The sequence below is a fragment of the Olea europaea genome, unplaced genomic scaffold, assembly GCF_002742605.1.
Source record: "Olea europaea var. sylvestris unplaced genomic scaffold, O_europaea_v1 scaffold87, whole genome shotgun sequence".
Classification (NCBI taxonomy): domain Eukaryota; kingdom Viridiplantae; phylum Streptophyta; class Magnoliopsida; order Lamiales; family Oleaceae; genus Olea; species Olea europaea.
The window spans coordinates 473387-488333 of record NW_019267155.1 but is presented as its reverse complement, the minus strand read 5'-3'; the positions used below and the strand labels follow the sequence as shown (position 1 = coordinate 488333).

At 37.6% G+C, this 14947-nt stretch overlaps 1 protein-coding gene across 1 annotated transcript in view; it reads left to right on the top strand.

The window, feature by feature from the left end:
* The first annotated feature begins 12558 nt into the window (after window positions 1–12558).
* LOC111392011 (serine/threonine-protein kinase rio2-like) overlaps window positions 12559–14947 on the top strand; it is an 18073-nt gene continuing 15684 nt past the window's right edge. The window contains exon 1 of the mRNA XM_023017299.1: window positions 12559–12719. The gene's annotated coding sequence lies outside the window, so the exon portion shown is untranslated. The remainder of the gene's footprint in view (window positions 12720–14947) is intronic.

Below are 14947 nucleotides of genomic sequence, written 5' to 3'. Positions count from 1 at the left end.
AAGGAGTCTATCTTTGCGGATAATGCTGAGTAAGTATCTACTTCATAAACCCCCGGCGTTCTCTTCTGAACCACTCGATCTGTAGACCACATGGCCGAAATTATTGTCATTCTCTCAAACAGTTCCCATGCTCCGTCAATTGTTCTTGTAGAGATAGACCCGTCAGATGATGCATCCACCATACTCTTGAATGATGGGAGTAATCCAGTGTAGAAAAATCTGATCTGGGTCTTCTTGTCAAAGCCATGTTGCGGGCACTTCCTTAACATGTTCTTGAAACGGTTCCATGCCTCTTCAAATGACTCTGACTCGATCTGGTTGAATATTGAGATGTCATGCCGCATTTTAGCTACTTTAGTTGGCGAGAAGAACTTGGTGCAGAATTTATGAGCTAGCTCGTTCCAAGTGGTGATGCTTCCGACAGGGAGTGAATCCAGCCATTCGAGTGCTTTATCCCTTAAGGTGTGCGGGAACAAACGCAGTCTTATGGCATCATCAGAGATACCTTGGTATCTGAAGTGTTGACACATATCAAGAAATCGAGATATGTGTGTATGCGGATTCTCACTAGCCATCCCATGGTATTGATGCCCATTCTGAAACAGTTGAATCACGTTTGTCTTCAGTTGGAAGTTCGGTTGCCCAAATGGAGGATATACAATACTAGATTGACTTTGCACCACCAATGGTGTCATGAAATCCCCAAGTACCGTATTTCTATCCTCTTCCACTGCCACACCTTCGTTGAGTGGAATTCCCGGTCGATTTTACTCGTTAGCCATTTGTTGTACCACTCTTGCTTCCCTTTGCCTGTGATGGAATGTGCGTTCAATCTCTGGATCTATAGGGACCAAGTATTGATCAGGTGCTCCTTGCATGCAAGCCCTGATATGGCAAAATTAACACACAAAGTCAATATAAACAATAATTAAATAAACCTAATAAAATTAACAAGTACTAAAATGAATAAGTTCGAATTAGTGTCACAAAAGATAGAATTAAATCCAAAATCTAATCCCCGGCAACGGCGCCAAAAACTTGTTGACGAAATATTTCTTTTCGATTTTAAAACCCACCGCAAGTGTACGGTTCGTTAACAAGTAGTAAAAATGGACTATGAGTCCAAGTATCGTTCCCACGAGGATTAAATTAGCTCTAATTAGACCAATGTGACCTTAACCGAATCTAATTGAATGAAAATTTGGTTTAAATGTGAAAAGCCCTAAAATTGGAAGAAATCCCCAATTTGAAGCCCTAATTGCAAAGGAAACCCTAATTTCAAAATTAGAAACCCTAATTTTGAAATTTCACTAATTGAATGAAATAAACACGCAATTGAAATGTAAATATGCAATTTTAGAACTAATGTATTGAAATGGATCGAAATGAAATCATTAAGAACTCGAATCCCCAATTGACTATTAAAAACCCTAATTTCGCAAATTCAACGAATCGATGGAACAAAATGCCGATTCAATGTTCCAATTGATGATTAACACCATCAATTCTCATGCCCCTCATTCGGCACATCTTTTGAGTATTTGCGCTTTAGTCCTCCAACTTTCAATTGTCTTCATTTCAGTCCCTCTTCAATACTTTCTTCTTCCAATTGTTTTGCTTTGTCATTGAGCTCATACCTGGCATGTTTTCACTCTCGTTTTGCATTTAGCTCAACTTCTCAATATTTGCACCTTTGGTCCTCGAACTATCACTTTGTTGCGTTTTGGTCCTTCTCCGGTTCTTTTCTCTTGAATTCCACAATTTCCATTAAGATACCTACATTGCATGAATTTAATAGGATTAAGCCACAATTCAACCATTTTATCCATGTTTAAGTCATGTTTGTGAACCAAATACGTGTGTAAAAACATACTTATCACCCAGCAGCTCGACAAAGACTCCACCACCACCAAAAAAGATGTGGAATGCGGGCGACGGTACGACTGTTAAGAGAAATGGCTGCCATGGCGGTCAATATGAGGGATATTGCTAGCCAAAACTAGGCTATTAGGGAGCTCATGGCCCAAATGCAGGGCCAGGGAGGCTTTCCCATTCCTCCATACGCCTCTCAAGAGCACTACCAGCAAGAAGATGAAATTCAAAGTCATAGAACTAGCTCGCCGAACTATAGCCGAGGTAGAAGCCCATTTGAAAGGGAAGTGGAAGTTGATGTTTCCTCCAACTACGCTTCTGGCCGACCCACCGAGGTCCCATTGAACCATGATAACTTTCCACCTCCGTATGAGCAAGAGTTAATACATAGAAGGGCAGGCAGTGTATTTGACAGAATTAGCCCCGCTGAACCGAGACTTAGGCAACAGCAGGCTTACCAGCCTTGGACAAGGCCATAGCCTCCATCTCCAATGCCCCCGCAGCCGGAAGAAAGGCATGAAAATGCTCCCCATGTTTTTGGGCCCTAGCTTCCTCAGCCTCGGCCCTAGCTGCCTTTAGTTCTTCTGCAAGGGAGGTCATCTTCCTCTCTAAGGTAGTGGTCCTCGTCTGAAAGTCAATGAGGGGCTCCCTGCATTCTAGTGTGAGGCCAAAAGTTCTAACACTTTGGCTCACAAGAGCCCTCGTCAACTCTGTGGCATCACAGGCTGAGGTGTGCAGCTACCACCGATCCGTCCAGAATTTATAAAAACTTTCAGTAGCGCCTCGGATCTCAGGTGGTAGGGCCTCCATCAAAGCTGGGACCAGAGGCTCCTCTCTGCCGGCAAGGAAGCTCGGAGACTTCCCTTGCACTTGAGCAGGCTTCTGTTTGGCAGCCTCCTCCTCGGTCACCTCAGCTTGCCTCCTTGCAGCCTCCTCCCTTGCCTCTTCAGCCTTGACACGCCTAAATATTTCAATCGTAACCGCTTTCGAGGCGGCTTCCAGTAGCTTTAGCTGCCCGACTTCTTTGCCTTCATGGGACACAGAAGTCCCAAATTTGCCAGACGAGCTGGAGACGTGCACTAGCTTCCTCTTTTTCGGCTCCATAGGGACTTTCTCCTTCCCCCAAGGCTCCTTGGACTTTTCTGGCCTCTGGGGGGTCCCCTCTTTGAAAGCCTGCGATGTGCTGTCCTTGGAAAGATGCTCCACTCTGCCTCGGACCTCCTTGGCGCCAGGTGACCCAGGCTTTAGGTGCCTCGCCTTCATAGTAGAGGTTGCCTTAAGTATGGACGCCATGTCAGGAGTTGGGTACACCTTCCTCTTAAACTTGTCTACAGAACACAGTGCGTCAGTATTAAAACGAAAACACAAAAATATACAAGTGTGGGAGCTTCGTACCCTTCGAGGCCATTAGCTCAAAATCGAGGAAATAGCGACTTCTGTCGATGAGATGGTCGAAGTGGCGAAGCTTCAGAGGTTTCTTGTAAATGTCCTCTATCACCTCAAACTCCTCCCTGCTCAACTCGAACCTCGTACTACTATCTACAAAGGACGCTTCAACAGTTAGAAAAATAAAAATTTTAATACAAATTACAAACTTGGGTTGGGAGACTCACGAGCTTTGTAGTACTGGGTCGGTACTGTGCAAGCTAGGGCTTTGTCCCCCTCCACTGCCTGCCACCTACCTCGCACCCAAAACCATGACTCCTTCCACCCCTTGATAGAAGAAGGCAGTCCCACCACAAATTGTGCATGAGCCCCCCAAGGACTTTGGTAATCCCACCCCTTCGACTCCTTCCCTATTACCCTAGACTGGAATAGGGTCAAGAAGACGTGGAGAGGTATGTCCTCCCCAAGTGATACTTCCTTCCATAGAAGTGCGAGCCGACCAACTGGCTCCACCCGTTTGGTAGAACCTGGGTCGACGACAGCATGAAGTTCCTCAGCATCGTCCTAAAGAAGGGGTGCAGAGGAAGATGCAACCTGCCTTAAATAGGTATTCACTCACCGCCACACAGTTGGGCCTCGGATAACAGGCCCACTCATGGGCTTCGGGAACTAACATTTCCACATAGTGAGGCACACAGTACCTCTCCCTAATCTCCCCCAACCTCTTCCCTATCATATTTGAAGGCACCCTAGACACTCCCCACTCTTCGCTATAGTCTACTGGCTCCTCGGTCATAGCATACCTATCCACCTCGGAATCCCCCCTATGACTAACCCCATGGCCCAATGACGCTAAGTGACCAACTCCCTACTCGAAGTGGACTCCATCTCAGAAATGACTAACAACGTAGTGAAAGGAGAATTTTCTGTGAAAAATACCTACTGAAAACTACGCAAACAGAATGTGCCGGAAAAATAGTGAACGGACAGCCTCAACACCGGAATGTTTAAGTTCTAAGAGAGGAAATCAGATTGGAAGTGTTGGAAAATCCAGAAAAAGGGAGTTCTCTCACTTTTTATAAAGGGCCAGGACGAACCCCCACCATCAGATCGAAACTCATTCAATCTGGACCCTTCATTTTAAATCAAATCTGAGGCGTAGAATTCAAACGATTTTTCAAACCTACGCCTCAGATTTATACGTGTCTCTCATGCACCTCATCCAACATGTCTGATTCTAGAAGCTCTAACTGTTCTAATAATTACGATTTTAATTCGACGGCAGTAGGTGCCTTGGAAGTTGTAACGGTTCAGCCACCTTTTCTCGAAAACATGCGCAAAACATCAAATCATTGACACAACTGCCAAGGAACAATTATTGTCAATGAACCTCGGCTTCATCTTCAACATTCCGCCATCAAGCCTCGCAGGTTCGATTTTCCAACCACCTCAGCTTCATCTTCAAAATTCAGCCATCAAGCAGCCATAAGCCTCGCAGGTTTGATTTTCCAACCACCTCGGCTTCATCTTCAAAATTCAGCCATCAAGTCTCGCAGGTTCGATTTTCCAACCACCTCGGCTTCATCTTCAAAATTCAGCCATCAAGCCTCGCAGGTTCGGTTACCTAACCACCTCGGCTTCATCTTCAAAATTCAGTCATCAAGTCTCGCAGGTTCGGTTACCCAACCACCTCAGCTTCATCTTCAAAATTCAGTCATCAAGTCTCGCAGGTTTGGTTTTCCAACCACCTCGACTTCATCTTCAAAATTCAGCTATCAAGCCTCGCAGGTTCGGTTTCCCAACCACCTCGGCTTCATCTTCAAAATCCAGCCATCAAGCCTCATAGGTTCGATTTTCCAACCACTTCAGCTTCATCTTCAACATTCAGCCATCAAGCCTCGCAGGTTCGGTTTCCCAACCACCTCAATTTCATCTTCAACATTCAGCCATCTAGCCTCGCAGGTTCGATTTCCCAACCACCTCGGCTCATCTTCATCTTTCAATTCTCACTAACCTCGTACATTCAGTTCATCCCACCACCTTGGCTTCTTCATCATTCACCCACAACAGTACATTTCTAACTCCAACCATGATATAAATATCTATACTTGGACTTGGGGGACTTTTATTTGGGGTTCAAAAATTCTTTCAATTTTTACCCAACCCATTGGCTTTACTTCATTAAAGTCAACACATTACATAAATGACTATACTTGGACTTGGGGGACTATTGTTACGTGTTGTCATACTTGGCCAATCTACTTGGGCCTATGGCCCACTCAATCTGAACCACGTTGCGCTCTAATCGAGGTGGCATGTATGGCCGAGGCCCTTCGTGTCGAGGCCCATATACCGAGGCTTGTGAAGATAGCTGAAGCCCTAAAGCGGAAGTATTACGCGAGTGGTAGAAGCTTTGAATCTGATGCCGAAGCAGAAGCCTCCGAACCATGAAGGAACGTCTTCCATGATCACTTTTCCCAAGAGATCTTCTACATAAAGATCTAGTCTGAATGATTGATAGAACGTTTGTCAAGTGTACATGTCAAGTCTTATCACTAGCATGGGGGCTCTGCATAAGCAATAAATGTGCAGCAAGCTAGCAAGTCAAGGATGATGTCTAGGATTAGATATTTGGATTAAAGAGATGATGCCACGTGCTACCTCATCTAAGGGCTGCCATTTCACATGTACCACTATAAATACTGCCCTTGTGTAACATTAAAGAACTAATGCAAGAATCAATACAAGAAACCACATTTTATTCTCTCTTTCACATTGTCTTGCAACACAATACGAGTTCATACATGTTTATATGCACATTCATTAGCACCGATTGGTAATTATTATACAATCGGATTACGAACATCCCGCCAGATTCCTAATGTTCTCGTCCCGCGTCGTTGAGCTACTCTCACGCCCTTGATCCGTTCGTTTTAGACCATCCACATGTCTTAGCGTGTAGGACCTTTGCTCATGTGTGCGCGGGTGGGTCCGACATCTGTTGGCAACATTTTTTGGGGTCAACACAATCAACTATAAAATTCATCAGAAAATTGGGAATTCATGCCACACAAGAAGACTAAAACTTTGTTTAACTGCCGCTAAAACGGCATTAAAAATCACTTCAACACAAATTTTGTTGGGTTTGTGACTGAAATGAGGGTGGATTTCTTCTTTTTTTTTTTTTTTTTTTTAAAATAGATTGTTTCCTTACTTTCATGTGAAAAAAATTTCTTCCTTATATTTCACGTGATTTTTTATGGAAGCATATTATTTCCTTATTCCACATTATTTCTATTTTCTTGTATTTCTCTCCATATTGTCCATTAATAAAACGTCGTGCTTCTGCGATTAACTCTCTTTATTAATTTCTTTACTTTTAAATCTTGTTTCTTGTTGCGATCTTCATTATTTAATATCGTGTCATTAATCTCATTCACTACAATTCTTCTGGGTCCAACAAGTGGTATCAGAGCTTGATTCTTATTGTGGATTGGTTGAGGTTTTCAGAGACGGCTGCTTTGAAGTATGATATTCCGCAATTGGATCGCAATACAAGGTTTTCTTTGTGGCAAGTAAAGATGAGAGTTATTTTGGTGAAGTTGGATTTGGATGATATGTTGTTGGGTTTTGAGGAGATGCCAACTAATTAGACAACAGAGGGATCAGAAGGTTTTGTCGTTGATTCATTTTCATCTATCCAATAATATTCTGCAAGATGTCTTGAAGGAGAAAACATCAGTTGCTTAGTGGTTAATACTGTAATAGTTATATATGATCAAGAGTCTTACCAGTAAACTGGCTCTAAAGCAGAAGATGTATTCCCATCGTATGGCGGAATGAGGGTTGTTGGAAGACCATATTGTCGTTTTCAAGGAAATTGTTGCAGATTTGAAAATGTTGGAGGTTGAGTATGATGAAGAGGATATTGCCTTGATCCTATTATATTCGCTGCCTGACTCTTCTGCGTTGTTTCGGGACACCATTCTATATAGTCGGGATACTTTGACTATAGAAGACGTCTATAATGCTTTGCACTCAAAGGAGAAGCTGAAACATTTGGTTGGAGTTACATCGAGGGATGAAGAAGCTCTGGTATCTCATGGTGATCGATGAAGGGGTAGATCGAGGACGAACTTCAGTAATTTGTACTGCTTTTACTGCAGGAGAAAAGGACATGTAAAGAAGGATTGTGACAAGTTATAGGTTAAAGGTGATTTAGCTGTAAATTATATGGGCAATTCTGTAATTCGAGCGTGACTAATGTTGTCAAGAATTTTTCGGATGACGGTGATGTGTTGTTGACCGTGGTATCTGATGTGGAGTCTAAACCTGGTGAGGAGTGGATTATCGATTCGGCATGTTCGCATCATATGTGTTCCAATCGAAATTTCTTTCAGACATATGAAATTGTCAAGCAAGGTGGAGTTGTAATGGAGCACAACGGGTATTGTCGTATTGCTGGAATCGATCGAGTCAAACTAAGGTTGCAGGATGGGATGGTCAGAATAATTGTGCAGGTTCAACATGTTCCAGACTTGAAACAGAATCTCATCTCGCTAAGTGCTCTGGATACAAAAGGGTATAAATTCTCTGATGAAGGTAGAGTCAGTAAGGTTCGAAGGGGTGTCCGGGTTGTACTTGAGAGACAAAGAAGGTCTCAGTTGTACATCTTGCAGATGGGAGCAGAAACCAGTTAAGAGACATTTAGACAAGTTTAGTACTGTGATGTATATACAGTTTGATAAAGTACCTTTTGTGGTGGGCTCTGAGTTGGTTAAGAACATTGCTAGAGAGAGCGTTGGTGATTTCGCTTTGCTACCAATTTCAGTTGATGCACTGTTCATTTGCTATGGTTGGACTCATGGAACGTAGGTATCGTAGTGTTAACAGTGTTTGGGATGTTTTTGGAGACACTAAAGGTGACAGTTTTAGCAATGGGCTTTCTGATCTAGCATGTGTTATGGTTTCTGTTACAAAGTGTGCTTCGATCATGTTTGGTCAATAGTAATTCCTTTGTGAAATTTTGGGAACCATGATTTGAGTTTAGATGTCGCTTGTGGATGCCTTGCAGAAGACAATTATTTGGTTTGGAGAGTTTTGGTTATTGTGTCGAGGAGATTGGCTATTTCGATGCAGACGGATTAGAAATCTTGGAGTTTCATTCGTTGCACCGGGATTTGGGTCAATGTGGAGATTGTTGGATTTGTGACCCAAATTAGGGTGAATTTTTTTGGAAATAAATTATTTCCTTATTTTTATGTGGGAAAAAAAAATTCTTATATTTCACATGATTTTTTATGGAAACATATTATTTCCTTATTCCACATTATTACCATCTTTATGTTATGACATGTACCTATAAATAGTGATTTTCTCTTTCAGTTTTGTTCAAGCAAGAATTGTCAAATTCTTTTATTTCTCTCCATATTGTCAATTAATAAAACGTTTTGCGTTTGCGATTAACTCTCTTTGTTAATTTCTTTATTTTAAATCTTGTTTCTTATTGCGATCTTCATTACTTGATATTGCGTCAGTAATATAATTCACTACAATCCTTTAGGGTTCAACAAATTCGTGATCCGAAAACTTCCAATTAAAGAGCAATGGATGCTGAAAGTCACCTGAATGTGGAAATTGGCAGATCCATATCGCCATTTCGCTGTTTCACAGAATCGTAACGAGTAAAAATGAAGAAAAAAAGTCCAATTATGAAACCTATAAACAGAACATACAGCTCTGTGAAAACTCTAACACGAGCATTGCTTGAACTAGAACTTGTGATGGAATTGAGAACATGAAAATGCGAGCATTTATAGGAGCAAGTGGGGTGAATATATAGTAAGAGTAAGCAAAATGAACTAAATTAAATGAATTTCAACCTAAATAATTGTAAATGCACTCACTTTTTTTGCTTATACAATCGGTGTTGGGACATATAAAGCAAGATACACAGAGGAGGGAGAAACGTGTTTTTAAAGAGAGGGTGTGCATATATGAATGACCAAAAGAGCACGATACAAATTAGGCTCTGATCAGTGGGAATTAAAATTAGATTTTTAGCAGGTTTTGATAAAAGTTTTTAAAATGTGTAGTTTAAAAGTTGTGAGACCCATGAAATATGTGTGATTAAAATTGATTGTTTGACTTTGATTTAAGTCAATACTAAATAGGGCCTAGATGACTTAGTCACCTTGGATATTTGACTTCAACTTATCATTCGAAATAATTTCAATAACATATATAAGCAAGCTTGTATTACTTATTTTCCTTTGTCGATTTATTGCTTCTTACTTCATAAATACTAAGAATTAAATCAAATAGTGGAAGTGAATATGTCGAGCGTGTAGTATTTTCGAAGTAGTTTTGTTTGACGGATTCAACCTGTGTTTGAGCTCCATTTTTCATTAAAATACATTTTGCAACAGTGATTTGACTTCATTTCAATCACATTTTTCAATAAAATAATATTACATACAAACCCAAAATTTTTCTTTATTTTTTAACTACACATTTCCCATCACAACACTATTTGAAAATGCATTTTTTTGAAGAAAATGTGGCTCAAACAACCCCTCAATGTTATAACGTCAAGAGCAAGATTAATATTCTTGAAGTATGTTTATTCGATAGAACACACGTAGTGCCAACAACAAGAACATTATTCTCGAAGTAGGTTATTTGACAGATAAGATGATAAGGGTGTCAACAATGGAATTAGAGAGAAAATATGACGACGAGGCACGAATTCCAACGAAATGGGACTACGTGCATTATCATTATGTGTAGATTCTAGAGTTTCTAGATGATTGATCAATCGTGTTCTGAAAAATATCGATCCCACTTATTTTGAACATGTTTATCCAAAAATGATCCTCAGCCTGTCTAATTATATTTATTGATAATTTATTGATTGAGCAAATGTAAATTATCGCTATTGCTTTGAAAAAGAAAAAGCACCACACTGACCAACTATCCAGTTCACAACAAGAGAACAATGCTAAGTAAATGTTTCGACGATGAGATAGTTAAACATTCTTGATTTTTATTTTCTTCGATTATGTATTTTTTTTCTAATTTGTCTGTTCATTCACTATAAACTATTATTGATTTTCATTAACTAGTCAAAATATTAGATCTCAAATACATAGAAAGGGCACGTATACTCTTTTTTTTTCAAAGCAGTAGAGGAATTTATTTAAATACTAATGTCCATTGAAAATTGCAAATAGTTTACTTTACCAAATATTCAATAATTACATATCAAATTTAAATCAGTAAATATTTAATAAAATTTTAATGAAATTAACATGTAGATAGTGTTGACCTCGTTTTTCCGTTAGGGTGACGTAGACAACCGATACCGATCTTACTCATGTACACTAAGCAAATTTCGACACATAGACGGGATGCTAACTGAAAAATACTCCAAGTTAGGAAGTGGGAGATGTTTTATAACATGAGACGAATATGTTCAAGATTTGGCAATATATTCTAAGATCAATTTGATAATAAACGATCGTTAATGATTTGAAAAAAGTAAAGTAAACAAAACTCAAACAAAGTCCGGTGTATATTTGACAAACAGTAGGTTCAAGTTTATTGAGTTGTATTAGTTTTCAAATGATACATGCAGGGAGTATTTATAGTGTTACAAATGAAACGACGTCCATTGGATGAAAATTCGCGTGATCTCATCTCCTTGCCCGAAGCATACAATCCTAGACATCAATTTGGCTTCCCTAGCCTATGGCGCATTTAATGCTATTACAAAGAGTAGCCACCTTATTATATAAATTGACAAGACAAAACATTTTACTCATTATAAAAGTTTTATCAATCATTCCAAAAGGATTTCCCATATAAATTTAGAATCCTCATTCGTGGGTCGTTGCTTGTTATAGTTGGGCTTCGGCTTTGGTCTGTGTCGAGCTTTATCACCTCAACAAACAAATGAGTTTAGTTTCAGGGCTTCGTCCTTGACAACGGACCGCTTCGACTGATGTGATTTTCCAATTGAAGTGGGTCGACAAGTCCAGTAATCGACAAAGGGGCCTCAGTGGACTTGTCACATGTGGTGGCGCAACATTTATCTATAAAATGAATGATGAAATTGAATATTTTGAAAAAATTGGTGGACAAAATTTGAGAATCACATAATTTTTTTTTAACTTATTTACTTCCATACATTTCTCTCCCTAGTCTTTACCCCAAATACGGGTTCTACATTGTTAGTCCATATATTTTTCAGATGTTTTAATATTTTGTGCTGATTGGTGCAATTATGATCGATTCACTCAAAGTGATTGTGTTAAGCATATTTTTGGACAATTATTTTATAATAATTGAGTTAGAGTACATTATTAGATATTGGACCATAATGAAATGGAAAAATATTTTTAGAGAAAAACTGATAATTCCTATAATTAACTTTACATTTTGATAAATGAGAAAAACATTTCACAAAAATTGCTAAAATTAGATCACTTCAAAATAAAACAAAAAAATATATGTTAGAATATTATGTAGTGGAAGGGTTTGGTAGGTTCATAGATTAGAAGATTCGTTAGAAGAAAAATTGAAGTATACGGTGATTTTTATCGTGTGGCATGTAAATTTTTTACATATCAGTATCATATTTGATGAATTGTTTTAACGAAAGCTAATTGTGACTCTAATTCGTTCTTTATAATATAATTGAAAAAAATTCATATATCATGAATTCACGTGAGATGTAAAAAGCAATTGTAATGTTGTCTTAAAGAATAGCGACAACTGCATGCGACGATTGTCCATGTAGACGTAAATGACTGTCAATTATGACGATTGTGATATTTGATGGGATGTTTAGCAACATGCTACTATAGCTCGTATGAATCATATCTCTTTTATATTGCATACTTGTGATAATGAATTTGTGACCATCCGTGTAAATGGAAAGATAAACATTATTTTTACAAATCAAGTGAGCGATCCACACTCCCTCTCAAAAAAAGAAAAAAAAATTGAGAACATCTTGTTTAAGTTATTATAAATTTGAAAATATTATCAGAAAATATTAGAAAAATTATAAATAAATTTTTGAAAATTTTGAATTTAATTAAATTCCTAAACATCTGATTTAAAATTTTTTTTATTCATCACTTAATCTGTCAGAGTAAAAGTCAAAGATTTGATAGGTTTATTTTTTTTTTTATTTATTAGTTATTACTGGATTGAGGTCCAAACAAAAAGGGATTAAAATGGGAAATAATCTCGTAAAGCCCAATTAGGAGGCCCACTACAACTAATGTCGTCCGTTTCTGTTATTCATGGAGCAAAAGGGTACATGCTGCTGAGGTTGTCTTCCTCGGTAATACGCTAAAAACTGGGGGAGAGGCAAAAAGGGAGAAATCAACCGTCACCAATAAGTTGCGTTGCAGTGATTTCTGACTCTACTTCTTCATCAACGAAATTGGAAGGTGGTATCGGATTTTATTAGTGTAAAAACGGGCTTTTTATGTTGAAATCGCACTCGATTGATTGTTGTGAATTATTTAATCTCAACTCAAGTCCTTATAACTTATTTATTTTCCAAAATTATTGTTTCTTGATGGTAATCTTCCTCTAGCAACAGTGGGGTTTTCAACAAAGTTTCTCTTAAATTTTCTATGCGGTTGTTTATGATTTTCTGCATGCCTTAAAGAACTGGTCGGCCCTCAAATGTAATAGGTGAAATACTCAGGACCAAAATCCAGTGGCTGCCCCAACTAGACCCCTGGTGGCTCCACCCCTGAATTAAAGTAATGTTCGTTTAAGAACTCAATGCAGAAAAGAAAAAAGTTTAAATATTTCTTTGTTTTCTTCCTTGGAAGGGGAAAAAGAAAATTTGGGCAAAAGCAATGAAGAGGATGGAATAATTCCAATGGCATCTTCTTTGATTTTGTTAATGGATTTCTCCTTTTAACTATCAAATTTTTGAAATTTGCTTTCTAGGCTTGGCTTTGTGTTGGTGTGATTTTAGTTAGCCGCTGAAGAAGTGTTAGTTAACTTTTATTTTAGAATTTATGTATGTTTCAAACTCAGCATTTGAGCGATTGGTAAAAAAAAGTTGTGTTATTGTTGCGCCCATATACATTCACTAAAATAGGCATTGATTATAGTAATGTCATTTTATATTATCATCATTAGTGAAAATTTTATTAGAATATTAATAAATACTTACCCACAAGCATATGACAGTGAAGATTTAAATTTTATTCGTGAGGTCTTGGAAATGCTAAAATCAGAATTCGACTACATCTTAAAATTTGCTGCCATATGGTACAATTTTTTTCATAATCAGTTTTTTAAAGTTAACCCAACACTTAGAACAGCTATGCTTGTTAGAAAATACGGAGTTTGGTCTCTAAATAGCAATCCCAAATAGAGCCTTATAACTTCATTGTTTGCTTTACTAATGGATTTGTGATATATGAAAGGGGTATTTATCCTTTCAAGACTTTGGAGGATTTTTTTTTTAACCTTTAGTTGTGGTTGAGAACTTTGAGTCAAATGGAATCCTCTTGGTATGTTGCAACTTTATATTTGAAATCACTTTTCTTAGTAGTGATTGAATGAGTTTTAACTTGTATTTTGTTGTTTGTCTTAATTTAATTCGTATGTTGATTTATTTTTTTAATTTAGCCCCCTAACATATTGTTCTAACTCCACTCTAACGTATTGTTCTAGGTCCGCCCATGTATAATAGTTAAACTTTTTAAAGAAGAGTATTTATTTACATTTATAATTTCAACAAATTTAAATAATCCAATTATGCATGGCTTTTAAAATGAACAATATAGTCAGTTATTAAGAGAGTCTAATGAGCAAGAGATTAATTATTTGGAATGGTAAAAATGCTGGATATCAACTGGATCTAAATTGGACAAAATTGAAAAAAAGAAAAGTTTCTGGTTAATCTATATTGGGAACCAGACAGTTCTATGGCATAGTGTCAAACCAAGAATCCATGGTGTTCCCCTGAAACCATTCTTTTAATTATTATGGCTTTACTCCTGGTGTGTTGCACCAACTACTACACTGGATTACCACTATAAATAAACAAAACGCTAAGAGAAAATTATTCGTGTTCTTCTTTCATTAATGCAGAGAAGCCGACCTCATTTATCTATTTTCTCCTCTCTTCTTCTATATCATCTGCTAACCCTTACCCTAAGTAATAGCAAACCATAATTGCAAATGGAATATCTCTCGTGTTTGGGCCTGGGCCAAACTTCAAAATTTTCTTGTTCTCTCTGAATTCGGCAAAGATCTTTCTTCTTGCACATAGTTTAGCATTTAGACTCAGTCTGGGAAAAATGCCGATGCATCCTTTAATATATTTTGCTCAATTATTATTATTATTATTATTATTATTATTATTATTATTATTATTATTGTTATTGTTATTGTTATTGTTATTGTTATTGTTATTGTTATTGTTATTGTTATTGTTATTGTTATTGTTATTGTTATTGTTATTGTTATTGTTATTGTTATTGTTATTGTTATTGTTATTGTTATTGTTATTGTTATTGTTATTGTTATTGTTATTGTTATTGTTATTGTTATTGTTATTGTTATTGTTATTGTTATTGTTATTGTTATTGTTATTGTTATTGTTATTGTTATTGTTATTGTTATTGTTATTGTTATTGTTATTGTTATT